Source organism: Orycteropus afer, unplaced genomic scaffold (genome assembly GCF_000298275.1).
Source record: "Orycteropus afer afer isolate SDZICR_OR568_19922 unplaced genomic scaffold, OryAfe1.0 scaffold00777, whole genome shotgun sequence".
NCBI lineage: Eukaryota > Metazoa > Chordata > Mammalia > Tubulidentata > Orycteropodidae > Orycteropus > Orycteropus afer.
Genome location: NW_006922364.1, coordinates 321373 through 333436, shown reverse-complemented (window position 1 = coordinate 333436; position 12064 = coordinate 321373). Strand labels below are relative to the sequence as shown.

The 12064-nt window shown below is 40.1% G+C and overlaps 1 protein-coding gene across 1 annotated transcript in view; it reads left to right on the top strand.

Annotated features, from left to right (window-relative positions):
• LOC103211707 (sec1 family domain-containing protein 2-like) overlaps positions 1-12064 on the top strand; it is a gene marked incomplete at its 5' end in the record, with an annotated part of 652747 nt that overhangs the window by 561487 nt on the left and 79196 nt on the right. The window lies entirely within an intron of this gene.

The window sequence follows — 12064 nt, the reverse complement described above, 5'->3', positions numbered from 1 at the left end:
TTTTTTTTTTTTTTTTTCCAATAATTTCTACATGTATAAACCAGTGGCATTGATTACATTCTTCATTTTGTGAACCCATTATCATTTTCCAAATTATTCCACCACCATTAACATAAACTCAGTGATCCCTAAGCAAAAGAACTCCTTTCTCCCTCCCTCCCACTACTGATAACCACCAATAATTTTTGGCAATGCAAACAGTTAAGCACTTGACTACTAGCCAAATGTTTGGCAATTTGAACCCACCCAGAGCACCTCAGGAGACAGGTGTGGCAATCTGCTCCTGAAAGGTTGTACCCTTGAACTCTCCTCTGCATATGTGGGGTGGCCATGAGCAAGAATACATTCGACAGCAATTACCAACAACAGTAGCATATATTTGCTTATTTCATATAAGTAAGATCATACAGTATTTGTCCTATAATGACTGACTTGTTTCAGTCAGCATAATGTTTCAGGGTTCATCCATGCTGTGACATGCACCAGGATTTCATGTCTCTTTACGGCTGAGTAATTCCATTATGTTTATATACCACATTTTGTTTATCTATTCATCAGTTGATGGACAGTTGGGTTGTTTCCACATGTTGGCAATTGTGAAAAGTGCTACAATGAACATTGGTGTGCAACTTTCTGTTTGTGTTCCTTCTTTCACTTCTTCTGGGTATATGTTGTTGTTGTTGTTGTTAGGTGCCGTTGAGTTGGAGCCGACTCATAGTGACCCCTCCTTGGGTTTCCGAGGCGGTATCACTACGAAAGTAGATTACCTAACCTTCCTTCCGAGGAGTGGCTGGTGAGTTTGAACTGCCAGCCTTCTGGTTAGCAATCAAGTGCCTTAGGCACTATGCTAACAGAGCTCCTTCTGGGTATATAGGAAAGGTTTTATCTTTAACTTCTCTAAAATGAGATTTGGGTTAGATGAACTCCACATTCCTATCCAGGTCAAAGTTCACGGTTCCACTGAATCCAAAAGCCTCTCGATTTATTTGTGTCCTAGGCTTGATGCCATGGGACAGGCACTAGGTTAGGAGTCACCCAGTGCTTTATAATTGTGGTTCTGTCACAAACTTATATAGCATTAGGCAAGGCCCTTCACTTCTTTGGGCCCCAGAAATTACTACATCAGCCCAAAATAGGCTGTACTTGGATGATTCTCAAGTTTCTGGAGTCCATAATAATTTGAACAATTAGAATGATAACAGTACATAATCAGACTATGGCAAAGAAAACCATTTACAACAGGGAGAACATAGATTTTATTTAAAATTCCTCCACTACTTTCTAAGGGGAGCAGGGGAACCTAAGAAGGATGGTTTGACCATTGAATGGGAAGATGATCTGAGAATCCAAGATTGAAAAAAGGCCAGAGGTAATTGCTTGTAAAAATAAAAACAAAAACAAAACAGGGGCAGGAGGCAGAGAAAGACCCGTTGGGAAGCTTAAGGACTGAAGAAAGACTGAAGCCATCAAGAGTAGAGAATCTCTGTTGGACAAGGAAGAAGAGAGAACTAAGGTTCCTGGTAGATCAACATGAGCGTTTGGGGAAGGACAGATGTTTCTGATGGAAAAGATCATTGAGTTTTGCTGTGTGATGTATAAAGGAATCATCTCCTCTATCTCCCCATGAAATCTTCAGCAAAATTCACTATATTTGCTAAGGTTTTTTGGAGGTGTCCTATTAGTGGGAATTATGACACAGAATGAAGTTCAACTTCAAAATGTTGACTGTTCAAGGTGAATGTGTAGACAAGACCTAAGGTTACTCACTACAGTCTAGCAAAATCAAGTTCTTCCTCCCATATATTCATGTAGTAGCTGATACTTGAAGAGTATGTCTACATTTGGTTTTTCCTTTGATTTACATGCCAAGTAAGTAACCAGAGAGATATTATCCCAAGATCCAGGAAGATCATGTGACCTGCCACAGACACACAGGTGATCAGGGACATATGCAATGGTCTTTGCTGCCAACACAGAACCTCCTCCCTCCATTGTTTTATGAGTCTTAAGGACGCTTGAGAAGTATGGATTGATGATGCTGATGGTCATCTGAAATTGCTCACCAAGATAGTAAAGACTGGCACTCAGTGGAGAAACATAAGGATATCCATCATTTGTTCAGGGATCTGAGAACACCACCATCACAAAATAATAATCATAAGTAGTTTTGTTATTTAGAAAATCAGTAGTCTTAATAAATGCAGAGAACATGATAGAACTGATAATACATGATGAAATTTAGGTGAAAGAATGTCAAGAACTATAGTTGGCAAAGGGAAAAGAAACAGTAAGTTAGTGCCTAAGGCACTTGACTGCTAACCAGAAGGCTGGTGGTTCAAACCCACCAGCCACTCCTCAGAGGGAAGACTGGGCAATCTACTTCCATAGTGATACTGCCTCAGAAACCCAAGAGGGGTCGCTATGAGTTGGGTCCAACTCGAAGACAGTGAGTTTGGTTTTTTGGTTTTCATGTTTGTGATCATTGTGGTGACTGATTCAGCCAACTTCACATAAACATGTATTCATTATAAATCTTGAACTTGAGAAAGACAATGGTAAATTTTCTACATTTTACCTCCCTGTTGTCAACACTGTTATTTCCCTAGGCCTCAGAACCCTGTCCTACAACCATAGCCTTTGGGAAACGGCCCTTCTCTTTATTGCATACACTTTCCTTGTAGTGAGTCAATAACATCAACAACTAACCAAAAATCCTAAATGTCAGTGAGTGGGAAGTTGGGATGAGGGAGAGGGCATGTGTGCATGTTGAGAGGATTGAATAAATAATGATACAGATACATAGTGAAATGCTATGCAACCATTAAAATGGATGTCTTAGATCTAGATGTACTGACCAGGGATTGTGTTTTAATCCTTGTCTTAGGGTCTGCTTCTTCGGGTACTCAAACTAAAACAGGTCTAGGGTCTATGAGGTAAAAAAGTCATGTATAGAACATACTGGAAAAGCATTATTCCAGTTTTGTAATAATAAAAGGTGTATATGTATATATATTTGATAAGTCTTTAAAGACTTAAAGATTGGATTGGTGCAAAGGATGTCTGACTTCTTTATATTTACACACATGGGGAAAAATTTTTATGGGATTATGGGTAATATTTACCTGTTTTGAGTTTTTCAATATTTTTCAAATTCATAGAAATTTTAAATCACAGATGTAAGCCCTGTGAGGGCAGAGATTTTTATTTGTTTTGTTCTCTGCTATATCCTCAGTACCTACAGAAGTATCTTATGCATAGTAGATGCCTAATGAATATTTGTTGAAGGAAGTTTAAATGTAATACATATATCTTTAGTATAGATAAAAGGATTTTTTGGAACACAGAATACGTGCAAGAAAAATGCAGTGTTCAGACTAAAGTCAGAGTCTAGCTTTCTGGTTTTGAAGATGGACCCTGGCTAACTTTCTGTCCACCACTTGCCCCAGTTTGATCCTTGGCCCTATAGCTCCAGGAGAAATTTGTGCTTTCTTTCTAGCTCTGTACTGTTTATACAGTCTAATTTGAGATGCCCTGGGCTCCTCCGTGTACCCAGGAAAGCACTAGACATCATCTGACCCTGGGTTTCTGTTCCAGGCCTGACCTGTGCTATGCATCTTGGCTCACTCCTCTAGATCTCCACCCCCAGCATCCTTGGAGTCCCCTGCTGTGCCAGCCTCCCTCCCAGTGCTTGTCTCCTGCTGTGACACAAGAAGTTGACTCTCAGAGCCATTTCCACTTTCCCTGTGCTGTTAGTAGAGGCACTTCTTATTTAAACTACATCCACTACCCTTTTAGGAAAATGTGTCAGCCCCTGTTCAGATGCAAAAAGCAGATACCACTGTAACCATTTTAAAGAGAACATGATTTAATACAAGGGATTAAGTACTATAAACTCTCTGGAAGAGCTAGACTGGGCCTCCAGCAATGACTCTGAGAACATCACCACAGACCTGGCCCTCCACAGAACTAGTACCTCTGCCAGGTCAGGAGAATAGGGGCAACAGAGATCAAGAGACTGCTACCTGAGCTCTTGGCTTGAAGAACACACTGCCAAAGCTGGAGACAGCATCTGCATGTGAGCCTAGCACAGCGCTTGCCACAATGGGTGGGTGGGTGGATGGGCGGACAGATACATGGGTGGATAGATCGACCCTAGACTGTGGGTCTTATCCAGAATGACATCTCCATGTTCCTTATCCTTAGTGGAGGTACTCTTGTGGTAAAGTGGTTAAGGCATTTAGCTGCAAACCAAAAGGTCAGTGGTTTCAATCCACCAGCTACTCCATGGAAGAAAGATGAAGAAATCTGCTTCCGTAAAGATTTACAGCCTTGGATACCCAATGAGGGTCACAATGATTTGGAATCAACTCGATGGCAGTGAGTTTTGGGTTTTTTTGGTTAATCTTTAGTGGGAGGGAGGTTAGCACAGAAATTAACAGAATGGACTTACAGCCAGAGTGTCCAGGTCCATAGCCCTGCTCTGCCCCCTACTAGCTGTGTGTTGACCTTGAGCAAATTACTTCTCTCAATGCCTAGTTCTTCCTTTCTAAGAAGAGGGTGATAATAGTAGCTCCTTCATAAAAATACTCTAATTATTAGGTGACTTAGTCCATACAAAGCTCTTAGAACAAAACTTGACACATAGACAGCACTAAGTATTGGCTATAGATAACAGTAGTAGTAATAATAAAAGGGAGTCCCTGAATGGTGCAAACAATTAATGCACCTGGCCACTAACTAAAAGGTTGGAAGTTCAAGTCCATCTGGGGGCTCCTTAGAAGAAAGGCCAGGCAATCAGTTTCTGAAAAATCAGCCATTAGAAACCCTATAAGCACAATTCTACTCAGATACATATGGGGTTGCCATGAACTGGAATTAGCTTGACAACAACTGCTGGTGGTGGTGGAATAGTAAGGGACCGAATAGGCCTTCTCTTTGTCCTCTTTTGCAGCACTTCATCTCTTCCTTTGTTAGGAAATGGGCTATGCAGAAAGGATGTCATTTGAAACTTAATGTCTTGTTAGTTGCTGTGTATGGTAAGAGGTTTATGTTGTTGTTGTTGTTTGCCGTCGAGTCGGCCCCAACTCATAGCGACCCCTCCTTGGGTTTCCGAGGCAGTATCACTACAGAAGTAGGATTGCCCAACCTTCCTTCCGAAGAGGTTTATAGCTGACACCATTTGTTTCAAGTTGTTGTGTGTGTTCGTAGACTCTGTTGACTGGAAACCTAAGCCCCAGTTTGGCCTGTGCAGTAAGTCTTCCTACTCTTTCGTTTCTTAACGGCAAATGTTCTAGTTTAATGGGATGCTTAATCTCCCTCCTAAATGCCAGTGTTTAATGTGCTGCTGCTCCCTAGCTTCAGCATCAGGAGGATATTAGGCAGATGTCTGAGGTCAAGGAGCTTATGAGTTCTTTTAGACAAAATATTGTACGGCTCTTGCAGAAGTTGCTTTGGCATGAGTCTCAAAGTGCCGTTCTGTGCTGTGCTGTGCTGTCCTGTGCTGTGCTGAGCTGGAGAAAACTTACCACAGAGGCAACTGCCTTTTGTCCTTCTGGCATGTTGAACAAAAGCATTTGGAACCAGCAGTGACCATGGAGGCTTGCCTGATCCTGTGCCTGGGGAAGTATGGCTCTGAGCAGTCTTTAGCCCAGTGTGGACCTTGGACAAGATACCTTTCTCTGTGCCAATTTCTTCCTGTGTAAGGAGGGGCTAATAATAGTAGCTCCTTTAATAAAGATGTTCTAATGACTAGGTGAGTTTATTTATTTATTTTTTTTCCCCCTGTCAACAATCCCTAGCCTTGGCTACCAGATGTTCTCTTCCAAGTCCTAAACTCTATACCTCTTCCTAATTCTATCTATCTGACTGCTAGAGTCGTTTCCAAAAGAATCACCATGAGAGCCAGGAAACTTGGTTTTGTCCTATATTCCTCTACTAACTGGCTGTGTAAACTCAAGCAGATTAGCTAATATCTCCAGGCTTTGGTTTCCTCCAGGCTTTAACTTTTTAGTTACAGTTGAAGGGATTATACTCGAAGCTTTACAATGATTCTGGATTGAAGGATGGATGGATGAATAGATAGACAAGTGAAGCATTTTTTAATCTGAAGAATTTCCTCTCAAAAGATGAAAGAAGAAAAATTCAGTCATTGTATAGCAAAAAGGGACCAGTTCCTGGAGAAGGAGATCATGCTTGATAAAGTGGACAGTCAGTGAAGAAGGGGAAAACCCTCAATGAGATGGATTGACGCAGTGGCTCAAGTATAGCAATGACTGTGAGGATGGCACAAGGCTGGGCAGTGTTTCATTCTGTTGTACATGGGGTTGTGATGAGTCAGAAACAACTCAATGACACCTAACAACAATAGCAAAAAGTAAAAATAAATAAGCCATGAAATAGTCAAATAAAGCCATAAGCAGCTTTGAACAGGATGTTTTTCTATGCAGTGTTAGATTAAAGCAATTATACTTTCTGTGCAAGCCTACTTTTCCTGAGAAATTGCTTGTTTAGAGTCAATTTTGCAAAAAAAAAAAAAGGGAGAAGCACCTTCACTAGAAGGACTGAAACAATAAACAGCTGCACCAAAACCAACCAGCAAAGACAAGGTCAGCAGCCCCTATTGATGGGGATGTGACTGTGGCAACAACTCAGGTTTTCTGGAAACTGCTATCCTAGGTCATCATTCAAAATCCAAACCAAATCTATTGCTGTGAAGTTGATTCTGACTCACAGCAGACCTTTAGGACAGAGTAGAAATGCCCCATAGTGTTACTGGAGGCTGTAAATCTTTATAGGAGCAGACTGTCACATCTTTCTCCTGCAGAGCAGCTAGTAGGTTTGAAATGCTGAGTTTTGGTTAACAGTAGAGTGCTTAACCACTGTACCACTAAGACTCCTATAGATCATCTTTAGGGAGCACCAAATTCAAGATGTTGGAGTTACCTGTTTCTCAAAATTGTCTCTGACTTTAATGTAATATCAGAACCTGATGCTATATATACCTTTCCTCAAAAGCTAGAGTTCAGGTCAATAAAAAAATATTCTAGACCCAATCACACCTTATCTCCACCAGCTAATTACAGTGAATGTAAATGGACTAAATGCACCAATCAAAGTCAGAGAGCAGCAAAATGGATTTAAAAAAAAAAAAAAAAATGGTCCAACTATATGCTGTTTACAAGAGACACATCTTAAATCCAAGGACACAAATAGGTTGAAAGTGAAAAGATGAAAAGAAATATCCAATGCAAATCATAACTAAAAAAGAGATAAGGTGGCAGTCTTAATATAAGACAAAGTAGTCTGTAAGACAGCATTTGTCAGAAGAGATAAAGATGGACAGTACATACTAATAAAAGGGTTAATTAATCAAAAAGATTTAACAATCATGTGTATGAACTATTCTATGGAAAATGAATGTGCTCTGTAAACTTTCACCCACATCACAATTTTGAAAAAAAAAAAAGATTTAACAATCATAAATATATATACACTCAATGTCAAAAAAAAAAACCCCAAAAATCAAACTTACTGCCGTTGAGTCAGATCCAACTCATAGTGACCTCTCCTTGGGTTTCTGAGGCAGTATCTCTATGGAAGTAGATTGTCCAGTCTTCCTTCCGAGGAGGGGCTGGTGGGTTTGAACTGTCAGCCTTCTGGTTAGCAACCAAATGCCTTAATCACTAGAGCTCCCGCACCCAACATCAGGGCACCTAACTGTGTAGTGCAAACTCTGATAAAATTGGAGGGAGAAATAGACAGCACTACAATAAGAGTTGAGGACTTTAGTACACCACTTTCAATATTGGAACATTTAGAAAGACGATCAATAAGCAAACAGAGGACCCGAATAACACTTTAAACCAACTAGACTTAGCAGACATATGTAGAACACTACCCAAAAACAGCACTATATACATTCTACTCCAGTGCCCTAGGTGGTAGGAAACAGCGGCACACAGGGCTAGTAGGAACAGGTAGGGGAAGTGAGTGGGTTGGTTGGAACAGCTAAGGGAGATGAACTTGTCTGTTGGTTTGTCATACTGTGGTGGTGTGCATGTTACTGTGAGGCTGGAGGCTGGGCCAGCAGGATGCCCATGGTGGACCAGTTTTGTTGGAGCTTCCAAACTTAGACAGACTTGGAAGAAGGAAGAGTCCATCCACTTTGCAAAAAATTGGCCAGTGAAAACCTTATGAATAGTAGTCAAACACTGCCTGATATGTTACTGAAAAATTTTATGAATAGCCCTGAGACATTGTCCGATACAGTGCCAGAAGATGAGCCCGTCAGGTCAGAAGGCACTCAAAATATGCCTGGGAAAGAGCTGCCTCATCAAATTAGAGCCTACCTTAATGATATGGATAAAGTAGGGCTATTGGGGCCTCCATTTGCTGAAGTGGCACAACTCAATATAAGAAGAAACAGTTGCAAACATCCATTAATAATTGGAACATGAAATGTATGAAGTATGAATCTAGGAAAACTGAAAGTTGTAAAAATGAAATGGAACCCATAAAGATTGATATCCTAGGCATTAGTGAGCTGAAATGGACCAGTTTTGGCCATTTTGAGTCAGATAACCATATGATCTACTATGCCAGGAATGACAAATTGAAGAGGAATGGTGTGGTATTCATCATCACAAAGACTGTTTCAAGATCTGTCCTGAAGTACAATGCTGTCAGTGATAGAATAATATCCATATACCTATAAGGAAAGCCAGTTAATACTATTATTCAAATTGACTCACCAACCACCAAAGCAAAAGATGAGGGAATTGAAGATTTTTATGAACTTCTGCAGTCTGAAATCAACCAAACGTGGACTCAGGATGTGTTAATTATAACTGATGATGGGAATGCAAAAGTTGGAAACAAAGAAGAATCATTGGTAGTTGGATAATATGGTCTTAGTGATAGAAATAACACTGGAGATTGTGTCATAGAATTTTGCAAGATCAATTACTTATTCATTGCAAATACCTTTTTTCAACAACACAAATGGCAGCTATACAGGTGGAGTTCACCAGATGGAGTACACGAGAATCAGATTAACTACATCTGTGGCAAGAGGTGATGGAGAAGCTCAATATCTTCAGCCAAAACAAGGCCAGGAGCTGATTTGGAACAGACCATCAAATGCTCATATGCAAGTTCAAGTTGAAGTTGAAGACAATTAAAACAAGTCCATGAGAGCCAAAACATAACTTTGATAGTATCCCTCCTGAATTTAGAGACAATTTAGAGAATAGATTTGATGCATTGAACACCAATGACCAAAAACCAGAGGAATTGTGAGATAACATCAAGAACATCATCCATGAAGAAAGCAAAAGATCCTTAAAAGACAGGAAAGAAAAAAAAAAAAAATGGATGCCAGAGGAGACTCTGAAACTTGCTCTTGAATGGAGAGTGGCTAAAGCAAATGGAAGAAATGACAAGATAAAAGAGCTGAACAGAAGATTTCAAAGAGCAGCTTGAGAAGACAGTGAATTATTATAATGAAATATGCAAAGACATGGAGTTGGAAAGCCAAAAGGGAAGAACATGCTCAGCATTTCTCAAGCTGAAAGAACTGAAGAAAATATTTAAGCCTCAAGTTGCAATACTGGAAGATTCTATGGGCAATATATTGAATGATGCAGGAAACATCAAAAGAAGATGGAAAGAATACACAGAGTTACTGTACCAAAAAGAATTGGTCAATGTTCATCCATTTCATAAGGTGACATATGATCAAGAACCAGTGGTATCGAAGGAAGAAGTCGAAGCTGCACTGAAGGAAGTGGTGTTAAACAAGAAGCCAGGAATTGACAGGATACCCATTGAGATGTTTCAACAAATGGATGTCTCACTAGAGACACTCACTCAGCTGTTGCAAGATATTTGGAAGACAACTATCTGGCCAACTAACTGACAGAGATCCATATTTGTACCCATTCCAAAGAAAGGTGATCCCACAGAATGTGGGAATTATCACACAATATTATTAACATCACACACAAATAAAATCCTGCTAAAGATAATTTAAAAACAGTTGCAGCAGTATATTGGCAGAGAATTTCCAGAAATGCAAGCTGGATTCCAAAATGGACATGGAACAAGGGCTATCATTGCTGATATCAGATGGATCTTGACTCAAAGCAAAGAATACCAGAAAGATGTTTACTTGTGTTTTATTGACTATGCAAAAACATTCAATTGTGTAGATCATAACAAATTATGAATAACATTGAGGAGAATGGGAATTCCAGAACACTTAATTGTGCTCATGAGGAACTTCTACATAGACCAGGAGGCTGTCATTCAAACAGAACCAGGGGACATTACATGGTTTAAAATCAAGAAGAGAGTGCATCAGGGTTGTATCCTTCCACCATACTTATTGAATCTGTATAGTGAGCCAATAATCCATGGAGCTGGACTATATGAAGAACATGGCATCAGGATTGGAGGAAGACTCATTAACAACCTGCATTACGCAGATGACACAACTTTGCTCACTGAAAGTGAGGATGACTTGAAACACTTACTGATGAAGATTGAAGACTACAGTCTGCAGTATGGGTTACATTTCTATATAAAGAATACAAAAATACTCACAATAGGACCAATAAGTAGCATCACAATAGGACCAATAAGTAGCATCACAATAGAGAAAAGATTGAAGTTGTCAAAGACTTCATCTTAATTTGTTCTACAATCAACACCAATGGAAGCAGCAGCCAGAATAACAGACGTCATATAGCATTGGGCAAATCTGCTGCAAAGGACCTCTTTTAAGTGCTGAAGAGCAAAGATATTTCCTTGTAGACTAAGGTGTGCTTGATGCAACCCATAGTATTTTCAATCACCTCATATGCATGTGAGAGCTGGACCATGAAAAAGGAAAATCAAAGAAGAGTCAATGCATTTGAGTTATGCTGTTGGCAAAGAATGTTGAAAGTACCATGGACTGCTAAAAGAACTAACGAAATCTGTCTGGAAGAGGTGCAGCCGGAATGCTCCTTGGAAGCAAGAATGGCCAGACATCGTCTCATCTACCTTGGTCATGTTGTGAGAAGGGACCGTTCCCTGGAGAAAGATATCATGCATGGTAAAGTGGAGGGACAACAAAAAAGAGGAAGGCTTTCAATGAGATGGATTGACACAGTGGCTGCAACGATGGGGTCAGGTATAACAAAGATCATAGGGCTGGCACAGGACCAGGCAGTGTTTAATTCTGCTGTACATGAGGTTGCTATGAGTCGGAGATGACTCAGTGGCACCTAACAGCAACAACAACAGCAGTGCACATGGGTCATTCTCCAGGATAGACCACATTTTAGGTCACAAAGCAAGTCTTGATAAATTTAAAAATATTTAAATCATACAAAGCATTTTCTTTGACCACAAAGCTAGAAATCATTAACAAAACAAAACAAAAAGAAACTCGGAAAATACAGAAACATATAGAAATTGAACAACACAGTTTTAAAGTACCAGTGGGTCAAGAAATAAATCAAAAAAGAAATCACAAATGTCTTTGAGTCCAATTAAATGAAAGCACAACATAACAAAACTTACAGGATGCATAGAAGTCAGTGCTCGGAGAGAAACTTATAGCAATGAATGCCTACATAAAAAAAGAAGAGCTCAAATTAACAACCTAACCCAGTCACCCCAGAAACTAAAAAGAAAAGAACAAAATCAGCCCAAAGCTACCAAAAGAAAGGAAATATCAGAGATCAGAGCTGTTGTTATTGTTAGGTGCTGTCGAGTTGTCTCCAACCCATAGCGACCCTATGCACAGCAGAACAAAACACCACCTGGTCTTGAGCCAACTCAATGATTCTTGCTATAATTGAGCCCATCGCTGCTGCCACCGTGTCAATCCATCTCATTGAGGGCCTTCCCCTCTTTTGTCAACCCTCCACCTTACCAAGCATGACATCCTTCTCCAGGGATGGTCCCTTCTGACAATGTGGCAAAAGTATGTGAGACGAAGTCTGGCCATTCTCACCTCCAAGGAGCATTCTGGCTGCACTTCCTCCAGGACAGACCTGTTAGTTCTTTTAGCAGTCCA